The sequence below is a fragment of the Triticum urartu genome, chromosome 5A (genome assembly GCF_056163025.1).
Source record: "Triticum urartu cultivar PI428250 chromosome 5A, HENAU_Tu73, whole genome shotgun sequence".
In the NCBI taxonomy this organism is placed as follows: Eukaryota; Viridiplantae; Streptophyta; class Magnoliopsida; order Poales; family Poaceae; genus Triticum; species Triticum urartu.
In genome coordinates this window covers 11,832,140-11,838,670 of record NC_141877.1, presented here as the reverse complement: position 1 = coordinate 11,838,670, position 6,531 = coordinate 11,832,140, and the positions used below count along the sequence as shown (strand labels likewise).

The following is a 6,531-nucleotide window of genomic DNA, read 5'->3' as shown; positions in this document are numbered from 1 at the left end:
AGACTTAGCTTTATTTCCTCCAATATGCTTACCATAATGACCTAGAGTTAGCTTCTTTTCCTCCAAAATGACTTAATAAGCTTACTGACCTCCAAAACCATCCATTTTACCTAAGTTAGCTCTGAAACGATATGTACTTAGCTTACTTATGTCAAAAATTGCATAATTAGCTTAGTTAGCTCATAAACGATCCATTTTACCTAAGTTAGCTCTAAAATGACTCATTTTACCTTAGTTAGCTTATAAATGATCCATTTTATCCAGGTTAGCTCTAAAATGACCCATTTTACCTAGATTAGCTCATGAATGATCCATTTTACCTAGGTTAGCTTTAAAATGACCCATTTCACCTAGGTTAGCACCAAAATGACCCATCTTACCTAGGTTAGCTCCAACATGACCCATCACACCTAGGTTAGCTAAAAAACGATCCATTTCACCTAAATTAGCTCTTAAATAATCCATTTCACCTAAGTTAGCTCATAAATGATCCATTTCAACCAAGTTAGCTCATAAATGATCCATTTCACCTAAGTTAGCTCAAAAACGATCCATTTCACCTTAGTTAGCTCATAAACGATCCATTTCACCTTAGTTAGCTCATTAACGATCCATTTCAACTAAGTTAGCTCATAAATGATCCATTTCAACTAAGTTAGCTCATAAACGGTCCATTTCACCTAAGTTAGCTCATAAATGATCCATTTCACCTTAGTTAGCTCATAAACGACCCATTTCAACTTAATTAGCTCATATATGATCCATTTCACTTAAGTTAGCTCATAAACGATCCATTTTACCTAAGTTAGTTCTAAAATGATCCATTTTACCTTAGTTAGCTCATAAACGATCCATTTTACCTAAGTTAGTTCTAAAATGATCCATTTACCTTAGTTAGCTCATAAACGATCCATTTTACCTAAGTTATCTCTAAAATGACCCATTTTACCTTACTTAGCTCATAAATGATCCATTTTACCCAAGTTAGCTCTAAAATGACCCATCTTACCTAGGTTAGCTCCAAAATGATTCATCTTACCTAGGTTAGCTCTAAAATGATGCATTTTACCTAAGTTAGCTCATACGCGATCCATTTCATCTAGGGTAGCTCATAAACGATCCATTTCACCTATATTAGCTCACAAACGATCAATTTCACCTAAATTAGCTCATAAATGTCATATATTCTTCTTCTTCTTCTAATATTCTTCTTCTAGTCTTTTTCTTCTTCTAATCTTCTTCTTCTAACTTTCTTATTTCCCATTTTGCAGAATTCATTCGCTTCATGAAAGCTTGCATACATGGAGTGCTTGTTTGGATGAACTATGTTTCTTTTGTATCGATTGATGGAAATATGCCCTAGAGGCAATAATAAACGTTATTATTTATTTCCTTATATCATGATAAATGTTTATTATTCATGCTAGAATTGTATTAACCAGAAACATAATACATGTGTGAATACATAGACAAACAGTATGTCACTAGTATGCCTCTACTTGGCTAGCTCGTTGAATCAAAGATGGTTAAGTTTCCTAACCATAGACATGAGTTGTCATTTGATTAACGGGATCACATCATTAGAGAATGATGTGATTGACTTGCCTCATTCCGTTAGCATAGCACTTGATCGTTTAGTTTGTTGCTATTGCTTTCTTCATGACTTATACATGTTCCTATGACTATGAGATTATGCAACTCCCGTTTATCGGAGGAACACTTTGTGTTCTACCAAACGTCACAACATAACTGGGTGATTATAAAGGTGCTCTACAGGTGTCTCCAAAGGTACTTGTTGGGTTGGCGTATTTCGAGATTAGGATTTGTCACTCCGATTGTCGGAGAGGTATCTCTGGGCCCTCTCGGTAATGCACATCACTTAAGCCTTGCAAGCATTGCAACTAAATGAGTTAGTTGTGGAATGATGTATTACGAAACGAGTAAAGAGACTTGCCGGTAACGAGATTGAACTGGGTATTGAGATACCGACGATCGAATCTCGGGCAAGTAACATACCGATGACAAAGGGAACAACGTATGTTGTTATGCGGTTTGACCGATAAAGATCTTCATAGAATATGTAGGAGCCAATATGAGCATCCAGGTTCCGCTATTGGTTATTGATAGGAGACGTGTCTCGGTCATGTCTACATAGTTCTCGAACCCGTAGGGTCCGCACGCTTAAAGTTCGATGACGGTTATATTATGTGTTTATGTGTTTTGATGTACCGAAGGAGTTCGGAGTCCCGGATGAGATCGGGGACATGACGAGGAGTCTCGAAATGGTCGAGACGTAAAGATCGATATATTGGACGACTATATTCGGACATCGGAAAGGTTTCGAGTGATTCGGGTATTTTCGGAAGTACCGGGAGTTACGGGAATTCGTATTGGGTCTTAATGGGCCATACGGGAAAGGAGAGAAAGGCCTCAAAGGGTGGCCGCACCCCTCCCCATGGGCTGGTCCGAATTGGACTAGGGAGGGGGGCGCCTCCTTCCTTCCTTCTCCTTTTCCCTTCCCTTTCCTTCCCTCCTACTCCTACTACATGGAAGGGCTCCTAGTTCTACTAGGAAAAGGGGAATCCTACTCCCGGTGGGAGTAGGACTCCCCTAGGGCGTGCCATAGAGAGGGCTGGCCCCTCCCCTCCTCCACTCCTTTATATACGTGGCCAGGGGGCACCCCATAGACACAACAATTGATCTCTTGATCTCTTAGCCGTGTGCGGTGCCCCCTTCCACCATAATCCACCTCGATCATATCGTAGCGGTGTTTAGGCGAAGCCCTGCGACGGTAGAACATCATCATCGTCACCATGCCGTCGTGCTGACGGAACTCTCCCGTGAAGCTCTACTGGATTGGAGTTCGCGGGACGTCATCGAGCTGAACGTGTGCTGAACTCGGAGGTGCCGTGCGTTCGGTACTTGATCGGTCGGATCGTGAAGACGTACGACTACATCAACCGCATTGTGCTAACGCTTCCGCTTTCGGTCTACGAGGGTACGTGGACAACACTCTCCCCTCTCGTTGTTGTGCATCACCATGATCTTGCGTGTGCGTAGGAAATTTTTGAAATTACTACGTTCCCCAACAGTTGCATCCGAGCCAGATTTTATGCGTAGATGTTATATGCACGAATAGAACACAAGTGAGTTGTGGGCGATACAAGTCATACTGCTTACCAGCATGTCATACTTTGGTTCGGCGGTATTGTTGGATGAAGCGGCCCGGACCGACATTACGCGTACGCTTACGCGAGACTGGTTCTACCGACGTGCTTTGCACACAGGTGGCTGTCGGGTGTCAGTTTCTCCAACTTTAGTTGAACCGAGTGTGGCTACGCCCGGTCCTTGAGAAGGTTAAAACATCACTAACTTGACGAACTATCGTTGTGATTTTGATGCGTAGGTAAGAACGGTTCTTGCTCAGCCCGTAGCAACCACGTAAAACTTGCAACAACAAAGTAGATGACGTCTGACTTGTTTTTGCAGGGCATGTTGTGATGTGATATGTTCAAGACGTGATGAGATATAAGTTGTTGTATAAGATGATCATGTTTTGTTGAAGTTATCAGCAACTTGCAGAAGCCATATGGTTGTCTCTTTATTGCATAAGATGCAAGCGCCAAATAATTGCTTTACTTTATCGCTATGCGATAGCAATAGTTGCAAGAGCAATAGTTGGCGAGACGACCATATGACGACACATTGATATAGATCAAGATGATGGAGATCATGGTGTCATGCCGGTGACGATGGAAATCATGACGATGCTTTGGAGATGGAGATCAAAGGCACAAGATGATGATGGCCATATCATGTCACATATTTTGATTGCATGTGATTTTTATCTTTTATGCATCTTATCTTGCTTTGATTGACGATAGCATTATAAGATGATCTCTCACTAAATTTTAAGATAAAAAGTGTTCTCCCTGAGTATGCACCGTTGCCAAAGTTCGTCGTGCCCAGACACCGCGTAATGATCGGGTGTGATAAGCTCTATGTCCATCTACAACGGGTGCAAGCCAGTTTTGCACACGCAGAATTTTAGAACAGTATAACCGCACCTAAACCCAGCCCTCTCACGCCATCAGCAAGTTTAGCCGTCAGATCTTGTGTCTTAATGATTTCTGGCCGTAGATTTACTTCTGGTCGCGAACTGGGTCTCTCGTCCTAAAGGGCTGCTACTCTGGAAGAAAAAACGGAGACATGTGGTTGATTGGGCCATCGCACGTTGTCTCGTCTCCCACAGGACCCGGATCGAAACAGCCCTCGCGACACCGCCGCCGCAAGGAACCTCAAGCGCGAGGGGATCGAGCGCCAGGATCCCAGCCGAGCCGAGGCGCGCGAGGAGGCGAGCGCGCTGCGGTTAAGTCGAGGTTGCGAGCGAAGCCGATCCAGCCGACGTGGGAATCCAGCGGACGCGCCGGATGCGTATGAATCAGGGGCCGGCCGACCCAGCTGGGGACACGTGTGATAATGGCCGGCGCCTCATCTCCTGGAAACCGCTCACAATCAAACTTCAGTTTCTAAGCACGCATTCATGGCGATTGATGTGCTAATCCTTCAACTACCGAGTGGTACGTCTATATATTCTTTCGCCCCTGACACTCTTTGCTCATCCTCTCTACACCGGCAGCACATGTAGTTCTTTTAAATTCATGTGTGATTATTTTTGCAGGAAGCAATTAGATATCCTCTCATACCGAAAATTGTGCGTACAGTTGATGTTCATGCAAGTTGTGCTCGATTGATTTAATTTTGAAGCTTCGCACTGGAATTTTTTTGCTTAGCAGTTGTGTTCGCCTAATTCCTCGCCTCCAGGCCACCGTTGCTCCGGATCAGTTCTGCTGCCCAAGCGCGAGATCTTCCTCAACGCCTCTCTGCTCCAATCGCTGATAGAATTTGAAGTTGCCCAAAGAAAAATGAAACATACAAGTTCTATCATCTCAGGTAGACAGCCACACATACTTTAGTACTCATGCATCCCTCTATTTGGGACGAACACAATTTTTATCCTGATTTTTGTTCATTTCTTCGGGAAATTCTTGGCTGTGGTTCTGATATCTTATTTTGTTCAGGAACTCTTTACATTATAATTTGGCATGGCTATTGCTTAGATATTACGGTGCAGAATGTATGTGTATCATTCATGCCTTCAAATATCTAGAAGCATGGAAAATTATAAATCCCATATTTTGTCATCTTGATGTATTTTTATTTCACTCTATACTATCCAGCAAGTGTTTAAGTGTTACTGTTACTTTCATCCCTGCAAACCACCAGATTAATGGTTGATACTTCATTTCTCAGGTAAACCGGACTGTTGTAGTATCAGGGTTTTGAAGTTTATTTGTCGATTCATGGTACTTAGCTTGATGATGATCAGACCAAGTTTCAGCGCTGGTCTGACATTGTAGATCGTTTTGAGTTTCTACACCAAGCTAAAATCTTAAAGGTCTAAAGGCGTCTGAAATATCAAACTATATGGTCCCCAAATTCAGGATAACTTTGAGCATAATTTCACATATATTATATGGTCATCTGTATGTTGCAATTTAGGTTATATGAGCATAGCTGGTTAGATGATCTCATAGCCATTTAGAAGTCACATTTTTTCTCTATTCCATGCCATATTATTTTTGTAAAAGTTGCAGAGAAGCTAGCACCTCTGCACGTACTATTGCTTATTATATATTTATGCAGTCTTCTATTCTGCAAAGCAATTATCCATATCATTGCTTATTATATATTTATGCTTGGTCTTCTATTCTGCAAAAGTAGTTTGGCTCATTGACCTGCAAGGATCATGGTAGCCTACTTTGTGTTCCTACACTCCATGTTCCCTGGCAAGTTATATCTTTTGTCGTTACATGAATTTAGGGTATATGACACATTTTATTATTTTAATTACTGGTACTGTAACCCTATATTACTATCCTTGGCAAGTTATATCTTTTGTCGTTACATGAATTTAGGTTTGATGGCCTTCCCTTTTCAAATGTTTGCATCTAGCTAACTTGCTGTGTAATTGCTGGAATTTGTCACAGATGGAACTGCTGTTCGAGAGATTAAGGATGGCTTGCTATACAGGGTCTGCAATTGTAGTGGGATACCATGATTTATATTATATTATATATTATAGGAAATATTATCCATGCTTTTTCTTATTTCACAATGAGGTCAAGTTTTGGTGTACTCTTTGTCCTTATTGACCTCTGATATTGGTAAAGAAAACTTCTTTGAGATATGTAAGTGCGATGATCCATGAATGCATATCTTTCATGTGACTCAGCTCCTCATTGTTCAAGAGTTTTGCTCTTTATCTTGCACATAGTGAGCATGACAAATGTGCTCTCTCCTGCGTATTTGGATTGAATAAACTGGTGTGTGCAGAATGCAAAATAATATCCCTACCAGTCATCACAAACATCATGATATCAGTACAACAAGTGCATACCGTAAAGATATTAGTCCTGGACCCAGTAAAATGATTCAGATCTTCATAGACAAGAAGGTAAGAGGATGGCC

The 6,531-nt window shown here is 41.5% G+C and overlaps 1 long non-coding RNA gene across 2 annotated transcripts; it reads left to right on the top strand.

Annotated features, from left to right (window-relative positions):
- Positions 1-4,235: 4,235 nt before the first annotated feature.
- LOC147967464 (uncharacterized) lies at positions 4,236-6,285 on the top strand. Of its 2 annotated transcripts, XR_015603170.1 has the most exons (4): positions 4,236-4,580; positions 4,682-4,714; positions 4,825-4,953; positions 6,051-6,285. It is a non-coding gene; the product is annotated as an uncharacterized LOC147967464 (long non-coding RNA). The 2 variants fall into 2 exon arrangements; XR_015603169.1 differs by having other exon boundaries at positions 4,682-4,953.
- The last annotated feature ends 246 nt before the right edge of the window (positions 6,286-6,531 follow it).